Genomic DNA, 20,097 nt, shown 5'->3' with positions numbered 1-20,097 from the left:
TTAAAATATTAGCAACCAATCATATCCACTTCAAAACGTGTTGTTGCTGACAGGTGCTATGTCCATATTTGCATAAAGTAAGCATTTATAACTTAAGAGTGTGATGAAAATACATTGTGCTCTAGGTGGTCTTGGCGCTCAACATGGTCGAGTCAGGACGCTCTGCAGGCCTCTGTGATAGAGGGTGAGACTAGAGTAAGCTGGGGGTCCATCAGGCAGCAAGACGGTTCGCCGAGCGTAGCTGGACGTATGGCTACATGCTGGCCTACACGGCGGCTTGGGGTTAGGCATTGTTGTCTCATTGCTGTTCAGCTGGTCTGAAGCTTTGGTCGAGACATCTTGAATGTCTTTACATGACTGCAGCTTGACAAAAGTCAGCGTTGCAGTCAGTTGAAGCTCGAGGAAATAACTGGCTCGAAAATGCTCATCAAGGCACTTCTAGCTTCTTCAATGGGCTTGTGTTGTCCTTTAGGGCGGATGGCCCACATCTGTGGAGTGTGTTGCAGGCAGCTGCCTTGTCCTTGGTTGAAGGTTCAGAGACCTTCTGGCCCTCCTTATCCAGGAAGCTTGCAGCAGATCCTAGCAGGGCACGCTGTGTGCTGGCTGGGTACCAGTTCTGGAGTGGCTGGAGGGTCCTCTGAGTTTTGTTTCTCCCTACGTTCCCTGTGAAAGGTTTAGGGGAGGGATCTTGCTTCCCGCTTTGAATAGCCTGGACTTTCTTCAGTGGCAGAAGATGTAAGGCAGACCTTCAGCCAGGGTCCAAGGTTTAGCTCTTCTTTGTTACTTCAAGTCTTCAGATGATCTTCCAAAAGAGGGGCACAGCCCTCCTTTAAATCCATGAATAGGAAGCTGCTTTGGCACACATACAAAACCAGGAATTAGGGCCATGCAAACTCCCTAATTTGTCTCCATCTTTGTAATGACAGCTCTTTTTCAGCCGCGAATGGCAGCAAGTCCTCTAATTTAACATTAACATTTGGGCGATAAAAGCTGATGGGCGGCTTTTGCATCAGAAAGCCAATACATATCTTCCACACGTAAATCTGCATCTTCTCATAAGACTATTAATTGGAGTCACAAAATCGCCTTTTCTCTCATTTTTAAACAAATGTTTTTCCATGAGGTCTTTTCCTATTTCAGAGTTTCACATGTTCTTTACTTTGTGCATAATCACAAGCTGCAGGCTGTGATTCCCTAAACCTTTAAATTAAGTTGCAGAAACGACAGGGAAATTATTAGTCTTACATAGCATTCCGTTACTTGTCTAGTTCTTTTCTGATTGGCCTGAAATAAAGCTACAATATTAAATGTTTTGCTTAATGGAGTTATGTTTTTGTCAGATTTGTTTATTTTATTTTTGTACAAACCAGAGCTAAGAAGAGATGTGGTCAATCATGGGCCCGCGTTGCAGACTGTGCTGAAATCCCAACTTCTCCATGTAATTAAAGCGTGTTGTTTTGGAAATCATGTTCTCTTACTACAAGTTACCTGCCAAAATGTTTAGTCCATAGTAGGGATTCCATTATATAGACTACTGTTTCCGAAAAAGAAAAAGACTCAATCACAGTTTAATAGACTATACATGTAGCTCCATGCTTCCCGCTTTGGTTATCCTGGACTTCCTTCGCTGGCAGAAGATGTAAGTCAGACTGTACCTTCAGCCAGGGTCCAAGGTTTAGTTCTTCTTTGTTACTTCAAGTCTTCAGATGATCTGCCAAAAGAGTGGCACAGCCCACCTTTAAAGCCAGGTGGCCCACAGTGATTAGTGTAGGCTAAGCTCCCTTAATGAACCAACCGTGGAGTCCCTACAAACAATCTCCTGTATGCATGAGGTCAGGTTGCAACAGGAAAGGTAAAGGGGTGAACATTTGTGATACTAAGTCCCACCAATCTTCCTGTCTGCTGTTGACCAAAGAGTCTCAGTGGTTCCTGATTAAAGTAGCAGGTCACCCTTGAAGCTGCGGCGAGATCAGACTCTCTGGCTCCTGCAAATTATGAATGGGATCCCCTACCGGGATGGCCTACTGTAAACACACAGTCCCAGACATGACAGCTCACTGTCAATGATACTGAGGGCTGGCCCTGGCTTCAGGTTGACACAGTTACATATGAAAGGTTGTTGGGTTTCCTGTCTCCTTTGTTAACCTCTGCAGCCAGGCCCCATGTTTGCCTGCTTGAAGTGCCTTCTATTTGGTATGTTAATCACTGCCATCAGCTGCAGGGCCTTACAAAAGAGAAGGGTGGAACCATGGAGCCTTTGTTAGTTAAACAGGCTGGCCATGGCATGGAGAAGCTTGGCCCTCCCCCTTCCTGGAGATGACATAGTGGACTCCTGGCTGTCATATTCCAACTAAATATGACAGGACGGACTGTGCATGTAAGCTGTGTCCACCCAGAGTACACAGGCCCATGCATTTGTCGTGGTGTGAGCATTAGAGAATGTGTATGGATTAGCCCCACACATTTTACTTAGGTTGATCTACCATCATTCCATTTAATTAAACATTTCGAAAAGCCAAGGCGAGGGCACGCCCAACATGCAGATGGTCGAATTCGTCACATTTTGACTCGTTTGATGGGTTTTGCAGAAAAATTGTACTAAAGCAACACCCCAGATTGGAAATTGTAGGAAAGATCAATTAAATAAACAAGGAAAATATTAAAGAAGGAGAACAAAAATACAGTTTCGGCCAAATGAGACCACTTTGATGCATCTGTTGCCTTTTCCTGGCAAAGTCACTTAATGCTCTGTTTGTGCTGCCAGCGCCAGGGTTGTTTGTGGCCAGGTGCTCAGGTAAACATCTTATGCTGAGCATAAACGAAGCTCCTCCACTTCTGGTGTTTCCACACAGATACTTTACCTGAAGCTCGCTCTCTAGACAATCACTGGTCCTTTATATACTTTACAGTGGGCAGAGGCTGTAGAAAATCATAGACCTGCCAATGCATTCCTCTTTCATTAATGAAAGCCCTACCCTGTTTCCCTTTCCTACCATGTCTCCCACCCATAAGCCCCCCCTTCACAACAAATACAAAACTGGATACGTCACTTCAAATAGCATCGCATCATGACACCTGAATAATCATCACACAGGGTTTGCAGTGATAACAAAATATTTGTTTTACTATATATTCACTGGAAAAAACCTTAGTTAAGGTGCAGTAAAGTTGCTCAGATTTAACGCAGCAAAACCCTTGAAATTCAGAGGATGTGGGAAGTCATGATCAGCTTAATTCAGCACACTCACATTGATGTCCCCCATAATGCCATGTCCCCCATAAAGCCATTTTGTATGTCATTGTCAATCCCTTCTCTTATAATATGTGTGCGCTCATGGGAATGTTTATGTTACGCTAGTCATGACTTTCGACGTCCCCTGAATTTTAAGGGCTATGTTGTGTTAAATCTGCACAACTTAACTGCATCTTAACCAAGGTTTTTTCAGTGAATTTCAAGGGGTTTGTTATACCATCATTTTCTTACGGGACACTGCCATGGCCCTCCGTCATGGCCTTGTCCACTGTATATTTTAAAACACTACCGGGCCACTAGCCATGGCCTTTCGCCATGGCCAGTGGCCAAAGCCAAAGGCCGTTTCCACTGTATATGTTCCCCCAATATGCTTCTTTTGGCCGTGGCCACTATACATGTCTTTCAGGCCCACTAGACAGCGCCTTCGGCCATGCCTACTGTATATTTTAAAACACCACAGAACCACTAGCCATGGCCTTCAGCTATGGCCAGTGGCCACAGCCTTTGGCCGTGGCCACTGCCCATGTTCCCCACAGGGCCATTTTGCACCCTTTGCCATGTTGCCCCAATAGGTTACCCACATATCACTGTAAAATGTTGGTATTAATCTCATTTTTAACTCTCTTTTGTTAAATGTATTTTCCCATAACCATGGTTATATCAGCAATGAACTACAAATAACCCTGAATATTTTGATAATATTTGTGGTTATTTTACATGTAATGCACCCAAACCCCAACTCCCCAATTTCACATGGTGTCATACTTCCCCCTCTCCACCTCTAGCCTGATGCCATTATATCCTTTTTCCTCATCCAAATCGCATTTTTTCAACTGTTCATTCACGAATAACCACATTTACAATACATTACTATGAAGTGTGGAGTAGGTGCACTAAATGAGAAACAGTGGGAGCAGTGGCTATTCCGTTTACCAATTAACAAATGCACACATCCAGTCACTTGATCTTTGCTCAACACTGAAATGCGGCCATCAGCATCCCCCTTTTGTAAGATGAACAACTAGTCCCTGACAAACTCTTTACCTGCCCCTCTGAAACCACCTTCACCTCTTTGGAAACATTTTCGGAATACTTTTTGTGGTTACAACATTTCAATACCATAACACCATGGCCCTTACAAGCAGTAGACAACAAAGAAACCTGTTTGTTGATGGAGTTAGGGGTGTGTGAAATCCTGAGAATATGCTGTGTGGATTTTGCAAGGGCATATTCATATTTTTCTAACTTTCAACCACTCAAACAAAATGTGCACTTGCTGCACACATTATTTCAAATATTTCTGCCGAAAATATTGCATAATCACTAAATTGCACATATTTCACTTTCAGAATGTACATTATTACAGGGTTAGGATGGAGAGGTTTACTGCTCAACATTCTTTTGTTCTCCATGAATTGGAAAAAGTTGAGTAAATTGTGAATCGCTTCCCAATGTCTGTAGTTGTAGACCGCACAAAAATATGAAAGATATATTGTTTTTTAGCAAGGTGGGAATTGAGTTTTGAAGGCTGCTGATCATGGGACATGGAAACACTTAGCAATCAGGGCCACGCCTCTATACCTCCATGTACTGCCATCTACAATAGCAGATTCTCGTTTTCAAGCACATGGAGTATTACCAGATTCCAGTTGCCTTTAGATAATCAAAAAAACACTCAGCTCCGAAGTAGGCACCTATACTCAGCTGGCCCTGGGCAAAAACAAATAAACCATTCCGATAAAACGATGGGTTACCCACTCCAATTATCCTTGGTGAATCACAAAAACATTCCTATCCAGTGCCACATTCGCCACATCCTCAGCGACTGATGGCCATGCAATCCAAAAATTGGCATACCAGGGCATGCATATATCGAGAGTATTGGCGTATGTTGGTTGCCAGATTTCACAATCCATATCCAGAGTGTCTGCCGATTGCACAATCCCACTGTTAGAATACATGGTGGCTCTAAAAATACAAAAAGAATATAATTTCAGACTATGACATCTTTTACACAGCGCCAATCATCGTAATGTGATATTCAAATACATTTTTCAATTTTTTCTTTTCAAACATTAACAGATACTGTGTTATGTTTTCCATGGATCATTGGTAATCACAGTAAATGCAGTTTTTCTTAAAAATCGACATTTCAATCAGTTTGTGTGAACTAATCCCGGCTACACAGCTTAATCAAAATGTGTGATCTTTGACAAATTCTCAAATCCCACCATGCATGGCCTGCCAAAATTGGAAGTTCACAAAACCCTGCATATTTCATACATAGGAACCCCAGGTGTCAAATCAGGTCCGAATCAGTCTGTGATTAAAGAACATTTTTGAGACACATCTACATTAAGCTAAGAGAATCAAATTTCAAGGTGATAAATTAAAAGGTGGACATTATACCGAGATTTTGTTTGGAAACACTGATGTCTTTCAGCATGCCGGAACGGCCACGTTTTGTACTGAGCTCAAGCTCCCTTCCACATTCATTATGATTATCCAATGAAAGCGAGAGATAATAATAAACCCCTTGTGTTATCTGCCAATATGGCACGTGAGAAAAAAAGTCTCAATTTATATGAATATTTTAATTTTCTCGAGGGCCACCTCTATAGCCGGTCAATCTTTCCATGGTTAAACTGAGTTCTTGTGCTCAGTGTGCTAGTGTCAGTATTGTGTGAGACAGCGGAAGTTGAAACTATTTTAAATCGATATCATGTGGCCTCAATTCTAGCTCACAGTTAACAGATAAAGCACGGTGCGCATTAGCACCAAGCACCCTTTCACATGTAAATGGTGACTCTTAACACGCTGAGCGTTCCTTGCACGCAGAAAATAGGCCCGGAAGTGCCCTATGCTTTTTACCGCTTTGCTCACACATAACAAATAATATAAATTGTAAAGTATACTTGAAAGTACAAAAGGAGTGCAATAGACCACATTAGACAACAGCTAAAACATTCTGAGAAGCAACTAGAATGTTCTAAACAGAACTTAAGATGGCATCAAAATAGAACCGGATCCAGTAGAAACCTTAAGACAGCATTAACGCAGTGCCAAGCGTTTCCTTTAAATATTCAAATACAGTTTTCCATCCGCAGCAATACACAACATATTTCAAAGTAAGCATCAGCCTCTTAAATCCAATGTCAGACCCCAGCACTTGTCCCTGTGATAATGTATTGGGCCTGAATCACAAAGTGTTTTTAGTGGGGATAAACCTACCACAGGTCACATGCGCTGCCACGTTAAATATTTGCGAAAATAATTTACAGTAATTAGCACTCTGAGAGTTAGAAGAAGCATGGAGGGAAAGAGTTGTGGCCATATGTTATGTGTGTGTGTGTTTGAATGCGTGAATGTGTGTGCGTGTGTGCAGGATCTTACTCCTCGATTTGGGGGGAGATAGAAAGCTGCAGCGCATGCAGGGAGAGAGAGATTGACAGCATGCAGAGAGAGCGACAGCATGCGGAGAGCGAGAGAGAGAGAGCAACAGCATGCAGAGGGAGAGAGCAGCAGCGTGCGGAGAGACCAACAATGTGTGGCGAGCAAGAGAGCAACAACGTGCAGAGAGAGCACAATTGTTGTAAAAATAGATGATGCAGCAGCAATAGAAGCCTTTGCAGCAGCAACATGCAGGGGAGTGACCTTCATTTTGATACTGAACATAAACATGGGATAATGAAGGACTCAGAAAAAGCAAAAGATAGATTGAACCTCCCTAGGTCTCACCCCTTAACCTGAGACATCCAGACGAACAGCGCAGACATTTTCATTGGAGAAAACACAACTATTTCAAAGCACCTCCCGTACAGGCTGGATGAATGGGAATCTAATTTTGGTAGAAAGAACAAACCCATATACTGGGTTTAGACCATAGAAAACACACACCGAGTAGCCAATACAATGTTAAGCGAGAAATCCATCAGACCGCAATTCAGGAATGGACTGCTGCCAATGATCTCTGCATTAACGCCAGTAAGACTGAGATCCTCCTCATCAGAACAGCAGCTTCATCCTTTCCTCTCACTATCTGGTCGCAAACTCTAGGCCCTCTTCTTGCTCTAATTGTGAGGCTCCACCCTTTTCTTCTCTCCTCACATCTCTGACGTCTCTAAGAAGTCAAACTATAAGCTGCTCCACCTCAGAGGTATTCTTACTTTCCTCACTTTCCCCCAGAAGCTCACTGTCTCCAGAGCTCTGGTCCTCTCAAGGCTGGACTACTGCAACAGCCTCATTCTGAATCTGCCTGCCTCTACTCTCCGACCTCTACAACTTATCCAGAACAGGACTACGAGACTTGTCCTTGGCCTCAAGCCCAGGGATCAGATCTCTCCAGCTCTGAAGTCTCTTCATTGACTCCCAGTGGCGGCAAGGACCAAGTTCAAGACCCTCTGCATCATCCACAAGGCTTTCTGGGGCATATGAGCCTGCACTATGTCTTACTAGCTCTTCCAAAATAGCTCCATTCTCAAGCTCTCTGCTCATACACCGCCAACTCTCTGAGGGTCAGTCGCTTTTCCAAGCAGAGAGTTGGGGTAGACCTCTATCTTCGGCTGGGGTCTCCCTCTGGGACAGTCTCCCTGCCTCTTTCAAACTTGAGCAGAACCACCTCTGGTTCCGGAAGCAACTCAAGACCTTAATTTTCGCTTCTGCTCTCTCTCCCCAACTGACCTCCCGACTGCTTCACGCACTGGTCACCTGCCTACCTCTGAACCTGGGCCCAGGCTCCTGTATGTCTAGTTGCACTTCGCACTGCCTCCTGGCTCCCATAGCGGATAGCTCAGCGGCAATGTGCATGCTTTGGAAGCAAGACAACACAAAGCAACACAGGTTCGATCCCTGGGTCCGCGCTGAGAAACCTCTGGGTATTTAAGCGCATTATAAATACGCAACTAAGACAACAACAAAAAAAAACAATTGCGCTACAAAAAAAAAAACAATTCCTGTAACAGTGCCTCAATGCACCCGGGCTGTGTGAGCACTTTAAAAATGCTAAATAAAATAAATAAATAAAATAAAAATAGCACCCCTAGCACTTGTGGTCTGTATCTGCAACCCTACAGTCCCTTCTCTCTGCACTTATGGGCCACTAGTTGGCGTAACCTTTTTTGTTACCTGCACTTAGCCACATGCTGGCTTCACTCTTGCTTTACCTGCACTTCTCCCTTCCCTTTCCACTTCCCTGCACTTGTGTAATCTGAATGACACAGGGCCTAATAAGACTGTTGTTTTGTCCTCCGTTTGTTTCCCCCTCCTTGTCTTGTCACGCCTAGAAACACTTGTGTACAGGCACATTATAAATACCATCTCATATAATATCATATTAGTGCCAGACGTGTGCTTATGCTTTGTAAATGCGGCATACAATGTTAGGTAAGCGACTCTAATGAAATAAAATTAAGTTTGCAACGTTTGGGCATGTGATGCAGATTTGTTGGGGGGGGGGGCTCATTCACTTAAGTCTTTGAAGTAAGGGAACTTGTTGGGCGGGTGCAAACCATAAAAGAAAGTGAGGGCCCATTGCGGCAAAGGCATATGTGAGCATTTAGAGTTGTAATCTCGGATTAACAAAAGTAGTACTTGGTCCTGTCCTGACAGTCAACTGAACAGGGGTTAAGTATCAGACGGGGGCACACAGTGACAGGGAATGATCTGGTAACCACCACATAAAACAGGCATTGTGACAAGCCAGTCCAAAAGTGGCATTACCGTCATCCCCTCTCCTGAAATGGCATATCAATCGAGTAAACCAGTCTCTTCTAATTTATTCTTCAGTTTAACACTGTGACGCTAAAAACTCAGTAACCATGTAGAGTATCGTGTGATTGAACTGATTGACAAAATCCCCACAATCACCAAAAATGCTGTATGAAAAATTACAATTAATTTTCAAAAATCTAAATGATCGCCACCTTTTACATTTCTTTGGGTTGGTTTGTTATTAATGGTGTAAAGTGTGAGCACTTTAGCTAAAAGAGAAATAGAGTAGCAGTGTCTTTAGGAGGCAAAACGATGTTTTAGAAAAAAGGGTGAATGGCATTTTGGAAAGTGGCGTTTGTTTGTTTGTTTATTTATTTACGTGCCAGACCCAGAGGAATGTTTTAAGCTTAGTTACAATCCTGAACATTGATATACATATATATACATACAGAAGAGATAATGCAAAGTACAAATACAAAAAGAATGCAAATAACAGCAATTTACAATATGTACACAGAGGGAGAGATCTCCGGGTCACAGAGTGGATAAGGACCGATAGATGGGCAGGGTTGAGTTAGCAGTTGTTTTCCTTGATCCAGTGAATGTAATTGCATCTAAAGTGTGGGCGGGTTTGGTCTACCCTTAAGGAGGGTGGATGGGAGTTCCAGTGTTGGGCAGCTTTCACTTGGAAGCTGTTTCCTCCGGTTTTAGATCGTTTGAATCTGGGTACTGTGAGGAGGAAAAGTTAGCTGTTCTATTCGGTCGGTTGGGAGAATATCTCTTGAATCAGTCTATGCGGTAGCGAGGGGCAGCATTATTGAGGAATTTGTGGGTAAGTGAGGCTACTTTAAGTGAGATTTTGTCTGTTGTGGTGAGCCAATTATTGGCTCTCCTAATGTCAGAGATGTGTTCTTTTTTGGTATACTCGGTGCTGCTCTGAGAGCGTTATTTTATAAATCTTGAATTTGTAATGTATTTCTTGGCACCTAGGTATAGTGCATTGCAGTAATCCAATTTTGACAAAATTAAGGCTCTGGCCAGGGTGGTGCAACTATTGGTAGAGAGGAAAGGTTTAGCTGCTCTAATTAATTTGCAAGCGTAGGCTGTAGCAGAGGCCATGGAGCTGACCTGTTTGTTGAAGATGAGAGTGGCGTCTAAGTAGAAGCCTAGACTTTTGACTTCTTTGGCTACATAAATACAATGAAGCTCGAGTAGTTAGGGCTAAGTTTGTTTATATTGAGGGTGGTGCCAAGGATGATGAACTCAGTCTTGTCATCATTCAGACATAGACCATGAGATGCCATCCATGCCTGGATGATGAGGTACACTCTGTTCACCAAGGCCAAATCCTTTTCGTAATCTCCCGTCAGCGGTATGAGGATCTGGGTATCATCAGATAGTTGGTGTAGGCCATAGAGATCGTCGAAAAGGGGCTTTGTGAAAATGTTGTACAGAGTGGGGGAACCACATGATCCCTGGGGCACCCCGCATGTGATGGGAATGGCGTCAGCAGATGCCGAGGTCGAGAAGACACGCATGGTCCTATTGTTTAGGAAGGATTGAATCCAACCTATCGCCTCTTGCAAGAAGTGGGCTGTTAATCTAGGTGGTTGCAGAGTATTTTATGGTCTACTACTTCAAACGCTGCTGATAAGTCAAGGAGTAGAAGTAGTGCAGCTTTCCCATTGTCTCTGAGAGTATCGATTTGTGCCTTGAGGTCAATCAGTGCTGTCTCAGTCCCATGTTGTGGTCTAAAGCCGGATGGACGGATACCCAGGAGGTGGATATTTTCTAGGTATTGCTGTATTTGAAGGTAAGCTACCTTGTCTAAAATTTTCAGCTGGAAGGGAACAGTGGTGGTGGGCCTGTAGTTGGTGGGTATAAGTATCACTGTATCACTGGGTATCACTGTGCACAGGCCAGACGGTGAGGATGCCCATTGTTGAGCATGCGCAACATTGCCTCACACCTGTTTTATGGCCAAAAGCACATGCTAGCGTAGAGGTACAGTCAGACATCCTCACTCCAAGCTCTGCCCCTATGTTGTCTATATGTTGGGAACCAGAGATGACAACATGTGCCGTCCGAGTCAGTATGCCAATACCACAGAGAACCTCTTAGACAAGATATCCATTGAGCAAACCCTACCTAAATGCACAGAGACATAGTATTCTTTTGGATGAAGTTCCGGAGGAAATGTGCATTTAAACAAAGAAAGGAGCCTGATGACGTCATATAAAATAGGAGGTGACGTATCTAGAGGCTGAATGGAGAGAAGAAACTTAACAGTATTCTCTAAGAGTTGAAGAACAGATGATACAGATGAGCAACATTTAGGGCTCGAGATGAAGATGCTCATGTTACAGAAACGCTGAAGAATATGTAAAGCAGTTTACATGTGTACAGTGCTGAAACGCAAGTAGGGAAAAGTATTCATAAGGCTTGCTACTTAGTAAATTAGATTGTGGTGATGCGCCAATGTATATACATAGTAATGTATATAACCCGGATGATTCCACAATGCACTTTAGCTGGCCTGAACCCCAATGAACAAGAAAAAGACTTTCTTCTTTTTTTTTACTTTATCTAACAGTACACAGAGTTGCAACAAGACATTCCATACAATTGACTTTTTCTTTATCATGCTACATTGGTATAATGTGACACAAACTTCCAGAGGAATTACTGTAAAAGAATCACGGTATTCCATCACTTCCAGTTTCATCTTCGCGTCTGTTAAGTAAGTATTGTCTGTATCCCCCGCATATATCTTGTGGGCGATTTGTTGAGGGCAGCAAGCTAGAATAAACTTCCTCATTATCATTCACCTAGGACATTTCACCCAGCCAATCCTCTATCGAGGGTGGTTTCTTACTTTTCCATTTCAGTAATATAGCGCGTTTTGCCAATAACAGACCCAAGCTAAGATGTTTACAGTGAATGGGGTTCATCTTGCACACCAGGCCCAACATACATGACCCCTGCTCCCATATGACAGGACTACCGACCATCTTTTCTAACACTGTGCATACATTTTCCCAATATTCTGTTAGTGTCCCGCAGGACAATAGCATTTGTAACAATCCTGCATCATCATTCCCACATCTCAGGCATTTCCCTTCAGTGGTACTATACATTTTTGCAAGGCGTGCCGGGGTGAGGTGCTCTCTGTTAAGTATCTTGAACTGAATTAATCTGTACCTGGATTTGTAGGAGATTTGCTTTGTCAAATTGCACAATTGTGCTCAGTGCACCTCCGTAAAAGCGTTTCCCGGACCTTTTCCCATTCCCCTTGAATGTCCGGTGCCTGCACCTTCCTGATTTATAATGTTATTTTATATAGTGCAGAGGCTGTCTTTTTTGGCCTTACCAGGGACAAGTATGTATTTCAGGCTCAGAAGCGAAGGTGGTTCACATGGGAACCCATCCCAGTGTGTTGCCAGGGCAGAGAGGACCCTGAGATATTTTAATTTCTGTAAAGGAGTGTCTCCAATGACAACCCTGACATCATCCCAGGTTATAAACTGACCATCTGGGAACAGGTCCTTAAAGAGCAGTATACCCCTGTCCCACCAGTGTGTAGCTAAGCCCTCGTCTTGCGATGGCGGTAAATATGATACGCCCAAATGGGCATGTCTGGTGTATACAGTATTGAGCCTTTAGAGTGGCATAGCAGCCTAGTCCATGCACACTGTGTGACCACAGCGGGATCCATTTGATTTTTACTCCTGGGCTTCCCTCCGGTTAAGCTGTGTAGGAGGAAGGCAAGGTCTTTCCCAAGCGTTTCTAGTGCTACGTGCGACGAACTAGGCCCCGGCCCCTCGAACCAGTATGTCGCATAATACGCCTGTGCAGCCAAATAATATAGCTCAAAATCGGGGGCCATCAGCGCTCCCTGCTCATATGGCATTATGAGATGCCTCCAGCTGGTGCGTGCCTGCCCTTTCCACACAAATACTGTGCATGCACTTTGTAAAAGCGAGAAAAGGGACCTCCCTGGCCACAACAGGATTGTACTGAAGAGATAAAAGTGTTTTGGAAGTATAATCATCTTCACCAAAGCTAGTCTGCCCATTAGTGATATAGGGGGTTGATTCCAGCTGTAGATCTTGGTGCAGAGAGGGTCCGCCAGTCCTTCATAATTAAGGGAGCGCACCAATCAAGCCCCACATGCTATTTCAACACCTTAACATCTCACCCGTTGTGTGGCCATTTTAGGCCGTAGAGTTTGTGGGTTCACTGGTCTTCTCTGTCAAGGGGAATATCTCTGATTTGCTGGAGTTCAGTTTGAGTCCCGAGTGTACTCCAAATTTCTGAACTGCTGATAGAACCCTCTGCAGGTATCTCCGAGGGTCTTTTATGTACAACATTATATCACCCGCATATAGCCTTATCAATTGAATTTTCCCTGCAATAGTGATCCCGGCCTGCATATACCGTGCCCTAAGTGGTCCGCTAGTGGCTCGAGTACCAGTGCGAATAGGAATGGGGATAGGGGGCACTCCTGTGTGGTACTCCCAGCTAGAGTCAGGATCGAGGACAGCATCTCATTTACTCATACCCGTGCAAATGGCTGTGTATACAGAATGCACACTCATTTAAAAATATTAGGACCAAACCCATAGTTGTGAAGTACTCTGAAAAAGAAGAGCCAGTACACTGTGTCAAATGCCTTCTGCATGTCTAAGTTGACTGATACCCCTATGGTGTCCAGTGAAATTTTTCCAAGTCTGTTAAAGGGATAGTGCTCAAACATTTTATTGTCCCGAGCGTTCGGGCATGCAGTTTTAAGCAAACTATGATCAAACGTAAAGACATTTCCTATGCACTTTACCTTAGTTTTCCTCACTTTTACACATGCTAAATCAACGAGCCGGGCGCAGTCATCTTGTGCTAATCTTATCCACTGCCGCATCGCCATAAGTTCAACTGCCCTCGCGGCACTAAATCATATCACCCGCCACTGAAGCTGACATCACTATTCCTAGAGATATTCTCCACGTATTTTGACATTAATGGGCAGAGCAGCCGAACGCGCCCAATCATCACCTACGTCTTAGCGTAAGTTGATGCAGAACACGGAATATCAACACACAACATCCTCTCACGTCACAGCACGTCCCATATCGGAATAGAAAACACTATTTTGAAAGGAAACATCAATACTCTGCAATTTACAATGTGATTCTATTTCACAAAAAACGCACGGAGAACATCCAGTGATTTCAATTTACCACCAATTATTGAAAGTCCTTGGGGGCTGTCTGCCAAGGTGTCTGCAGTCCTTGGCAGTTCTACACGCAGTTCTACACGTGTTTCCAGAGAGTCCGTCTTTGCTCTTTCTGCTTAGTGGGAGGACCCACATAAGCACTATCTACACCAGGAAGTAGTCCAGGGAGTTGTCTACCGAGGTGTCTGCAGTCCTTGGCAGTCACTGGCAGGAAATGGACCCACCACTCCCCGGCTTGGTTAAGGACTCTTGAAGTAACCTCAAGCTGGGGGAAGATGGCGAGGGACGCCACACGGCCTCTGACCTCACCGTGGGGAACGGATCACAACTCCAATTTCTACCGAAAACTGATTTACCATCTCAGGCATTCGTGAAATACACTATCCAACAGTCACCAGTAAGACCTCCCTCGAGTTTCCCGGTTCAGAAGGGGTCAGCCGCCCATGACTGCTGCACTCCGGCCACTCTGGGGGTTCTGGACGAAAATCGGCCAAACCTCATTAGTGAGAAACATGGGGTCCCGCCTGCCTGCCATACACCGCCCACTTCCTTTGGCACTGACCTCTGACATTGGGGTCCCGAGGTAGCAAGTGGCGCCTTGGCAGAGTCTATTGGAGGATGGATGCTGACAGGGCCCCACCGCCTCCCGGGTGTCAACAGTGTGGTGGGGCTAGGCGAAGCTGGCGGGTCAGGCAGGCTCGGAGATGGACCTGATGAGAATTACACGGTTCTTGCTACTGGACAAATTAAGCCAGTGACCCCGGCAAAGGCTAACTCCACCTCACCTGTGAAAACGCCCTCCGCGGGTGTGTCAGTCGCACTGATCCCCGGACCAGCATCTCAAACTGTGAAAAAGGTGGCGATGGTGCATGAAGTACTGGTTAGCCCCCCACCACAGGGCCCTGCAAATAAACAAAAGCAAATCCTTAAATCCTCTAAAAAGCAGAGCTCAACGCTATACGTGTCGTCAGTCACGACGGACTCAGATCCGGACAATAATCCAGGTGACGCATGTAACACAAGTTTACTCAGAAATCAGAGCCCAGAGACTGTAACAGACCTCTCATATCTATCCATAACTCAAAAGCCGAAACCGGTTGGCAATCACAAAAATAAATAGAAAGGGAAACGATAAACCACAACAAGTAATTAAAGGGGGAAAGCAGAGATTACGGGTTAAACCCACTCTAGAGGACAAAACTTTGAAAAAAAGTACCCCTCCGATTGAAAAGAAAAAAACGGAAGCAGGCAAAAATCATTGCCAAAACAACTGCTGTCTAATGCCTTAAAAGAGTTCTTCAAAAAACAGTACAAAAGAAAACTAGACTCCTCTTTAGAGCTATCTGACGTAGAAATTCTAGTGGCTATTGAAGATTTTTCTCCAGTGAGGAAATCACGAAAAGTGGAGGACATATCGGGTAAACAAGCGACATTGTCCACACCTACTCTCCTGCCCCGGACCTTGGCAAGTCACCGTGTTCTAGTCCGTTATGTGACCAGCAGGAACTGGAAAACACAGAGAAAGCTAATGGCGAACAGGCAAGTCGTCACTGCAAGGAAGATCCTATTTCGCCCATAAACCGTGACACAGTCAGTACAGAAAAGACAGCGACTACAGGGCAGCAACTTGCAAGAAACCAAGAGGCTGGTGGAGACCACCTATTAACACCACAGACCCAGTCGGTGTCAGCTTCAACCACCAATCCGGGTAGTATGTCTGCTGTTGTGCAATCACCAGCAAAGAAAGTAGACCTTGGGGTAGACAGTGACGAGATAGAGGCTGAAGCCCCATGTGCCTGGCACTTCAACTTTAACCCGGCAGAAAAAGAGTTACCATCAAGACCTCTACCTCCAGAAAAGAAAAATCAACCTGATCTCTCAAAAACGCCTCTAACCCCGATCCATCAGGGAACATCACCAATGTTCACGCCTCCCAAAAATAGAAGACTGAGTGAAATTCCATCCACATCAACAAAGGATACTCATTCTAAAAAAACAGATTTGCTGAACATAATGTCCACTGTGACAATAGCCCTGGCACTTTTTGGCAAGCTATATGAATCATTAAATTACTTTCTGAAGGACAACACAACTATTACTGCCATGATGCACTCAAAGCTTATCTTCGTGGAAGGGTATATCACAGCCCTCTAGAAAAAAATCGACAGAACAACAAGTTTTATGGGAAACAAGATTTGCTTTGCTTCAAGCAGTGGCCAACCAGAAAGTGACAGACAACCCGAACCCTAAAAACAAATCACAGACTGAACCACAACCCTCCCAATGTCATTTTCACTTGACAATTCCGTCAATACAAAAAGGATCAATGATCAAAGGAACTAGGGCCACCAAGACGGACGACGTACTCTCGGACTGCCCATCACCCGAGAAAGCCGTCTATCAGGCAGTAGCTGATCTGAACAGGCGCCCAATAGCGACCAACTCAAACAAAATAATCAACTGTCAAGATCAAGAAGCTTCACCACAGAGGCAGCCAACACTGTCTCAAAATAAGCAACTGGAGGCTCATCCTCCTATGGGCTTCCCATTGTTTGGTACTACGAAACCAAAGACAACCACAAACCAGGCAATAAAAAAAAGCCAAGTGACTATGCGCCTAGGCAAACAGGACAACAAGGCTCAGATCCACAGCCTCAAAATCGGGAATCAGCCCGAGCATACACCCACATGAACCAAAGAAACAACTAACACAAATTCTCTGTACGACTCTAGACACTCAGAAGTCGAGGTGGTGGACGTGTCTAAATCACCAATCACAGTTGAAGACCTTTTGAGCGACAAATTTTCAATGGATATAACGCAGCACCTGGACCAAGAGCCGGGATGGAAAAACTGTGAGCCTGCACCCCAGCCACTGCCAATTGATTGCACTCCGTCTGAGGAAGCATCGATGTGACACCATCGCAGCCAAGCACAAGGTCGTCCTGAGAAGCTGGCTCTTTCTTTTGACCGCAAAAGATATGATAATGCGCAGTCAAACGATGAGACCTCGACCTGTAGTAAACGAGTGCCAAACCACAAAAAAGAACAGCCTGAACCGGCAAATCAGAATACTGACCGTTTCTCTACTCCGGGAGTAAGAAAAAATAATGACCTTCGAGCAGGCGTAAATTTGAGAACAGACGACTAATCATTGGCGAAATATCAAAGACAAGGAAGGGACCACAACCACTGGAAGTCGTATTCATATGCAAAAGCAAATTACTAAAATGCAGTCGAGACGAGAACCTTCAAATTAGAACAACTGGAGAACAATAACAAAGATTTAGTCCTGAACAGAAAAACAGTGCTATACCTCCTAAACAAAGTAAGCAAACTTAGGTCCCTAAAAGCCGATGACTTCACACTAATTGAGCCCTATCATGGGGAGCAGAAAGCCAAGGCATACCTACATATAAAAGCATTTTCGGTTCGAGACATCCCCGCAGAAGTCAACAAAGAACTTGAACACATGGGACTCTGCCTCACCAAATTAATCGAGAAATATCCAGTGAAGCGCTCCTCCCCTCAAGGTCGAACCATTGCGACTAGGGAGCATCGATACACTTCAAAAAACGAAGATCTTTATAAGAGAAACAGACGAGGTAAGCTCTACAAAACCCCTGAGGATCAGCGATACAGACAGAATAGCCGCTTTTCGGGGTGGCAAGAACTCCACAGAACTCCTTGTTGGCATCAGCATGAGAACAGATCAAGACAAAACCAGATGTATATGTCAAGACCTGAAGGACATAGTACTTCAGACCCACGGGAGAACCAGAGCTTGACAAGACCTCTTGAGGTCAGAGTAAAAAGTCCTGACCCCCACAACCGTAAAGCGGGCATAACACACGTCTCAGAAAAATCCAGTCACGACAAGAAGCAAAAAACTCCATGGACGTGGCTCCCTACAGCACTAACCAACAAACTTAAGATATAGCAATCACAATTGGGCAATCAAATACAGCAAGACATCCAATCGCAAGTGCCCCATGATCTTCACCCAGAGACACTGATGATGGGGTCCTGGAACACCAGAGGCCACATAAATCTGACAAAACCTGACAGACCGGATCTAGGGTCCTTTGATATGTTGTGTTTGCAAGAGACCTGGTTGACTGAGAAACCATCACTCAACGGTTTTTCAATACAAATCTCTCTGGCCGTAAAGGGCCTATTAGGATGTCCATCGTCAGGCCTCTTACCTGCGGTGAGAGCTGGTTCAGGCATGAACTTTACAAAAACGTTTGCAGAGTCATATGGGCTTCTAGCAGTTTTGGTATCATGGAAACATCGAAAAAAATCCTCAAAGATCTGGGAAACCACTCAGATGGCAATCATAACCCTCTACTGGAACCCTCAAAGAACCACGAACAACAACTTTTGTGTGTCAGTAGCAGAGGTCATCGATAAAATATACATGGATCAACAGGTAACCAACATCATTATTTGTGGATATCTAAACGCGAAATGCAAAGACTCGACTGGGATCGGAGAAAAACAAATGACAGGATCGTCAAACGAGGAACGTGGAGCCAAATAGTTAGAACTAATGAACTCACGTAACTTTCACAACGTAGCAGAACTACAAGATGCCCCCCCCCCCAGCTGCCCACCTGGGAGTGTGACAGTTCACGGATACCCTGGACTACATTTTCGTGTCGCGCTCTTTGCTACCATTAATCTCAACGTACAAGGTAGTCAGAACTGATGAAAGTGATCACAACCTTCTGACCATGACATTTAACACAAATGGACCTCAAAAATCTACGTACAAAGAACACATTGAAGTAAACAGTCAACAGACGCGTCTCCCACTCACGGCCTCGAACATACTAGACCTAACACAAAGGTATAAAACACAACATCTTGGAGATCCAGACTTTAAATTAGCTGAAGCACTAAACTACAAACTACTGCTATCAGAATACAAAGTAAATCCAACTTTAGTAAAAAAACAAAAGTGTGAAAAACTACTATGTGTATAACAAGATGTTGGTGGATAGAAGAAGGCGGTTAAGGCAAATGAAAAGTCAGGTTCTAAAACACAACACAAAGCCTTCCAGGACCGCCCTGCGTGAGGAAACGAGGAACTACAAATCATGGCTCAGAAACTACTGAATGAGTCTTTATCAAAGAGACGCAGAAGCAATGCTGAACATCGTCTGCAACAAGAAATCAAGAGAATTCTGGGCCCTAATCAAGAAATCGGATCATCAAACCGATGAAAAACCTACCAACTCAGTAGGGAAAGGCCCATGGGTGACTCATTTTACAAACATATTCAAGTCTACTAGTGACTCATCCCCTGCAGCCGTGAAAGAGCACGAGTCATCATGGGTCGATCTAACGGACAAAGAATTAAAAGAGCAATCACAAAACTAAAATCTTCAAGAGCCCTGGGACCAGACTGTCTAACAAATATAGACCTGAAGCTCCATGCCGAAGCATGGACAACATTCATCAGCCGGATCATCGGCCGCTGCAAAGCGCTAAAATCTATCCCATCCACATTTACGTCAGCAGTGGTAGTACCAATATACAAAAAAGGGAACAGACAAGATCTGGTTAATTACCATCCAATTGCCCTCCTGGACATCATTGGAAAGGTTTTTCCATCCCTTTTGCTTGCGAGATTCCAGAAATGGGCAAAAGGCTCACCTAATGCTGATCCTTTCCAAACGGGCTTTTTGAAGAATGCGGGCACATCAGTCAACATCTTGCTTTTGAACATACCAAAGAGTAACATCAAAGCTGGCGCTCCAACTGTCTTTCTAGCATTCATAGATCTGACCCAGCCGTTCGACCAAGTTGATCGGGAAAAACTCTGGAATAAGTTAGAAACCTGCAACTGCCCGCAGTCGCTCCTCGGTCCCATGATTGCTTCGCACACAAAGACCAACAT

The 20,097-nt window shown here is 44.4% G+C and overlaps 1 long non-coding RNA gene across 1 annotated transcript in view; it reads right to left on the bottom strand.

The window, feature by feature from the left end:
- Window positions 1–3,427: 3,427 nt before the first annotated feature.
- The window catches only part of LOC138572522 (uncharacterized), a 59,509-nt gene continuing 42,839 nt past the window's right edge, over window positions 3,428–20,097 (bottom strand). The window contains exon 3 of the long non-coding RNA XR_011303909.1: window positions 3,428–5,221. This is a non-coding gene — a long non-coding RNA (uncharacterized lncRNA). The remainder of the gene's footprint in view (window positions 5,222–20,097) is intronic.

This window comes from Ambystoma mexicanum, chromosome 1p, assembly GCF_040938575.1.
Source record: "Ambystoma mexicanum isolate Mex_15411 chromosome 1p, UKY_AmexF1_1, whole genome shotgun sequence".
Lineage (NCBI taxonomy): Eukaryota > Metazoa > Chordata > Amphibia > Caudata > Ambystomatidae > Ambystoma > Ambystoma mexicanum.
The sequence above is the reverse complement of the archived record's forward strand: the minus strand, read 5'-3'. Positions and strand labels throughout refer to the sequence as shown.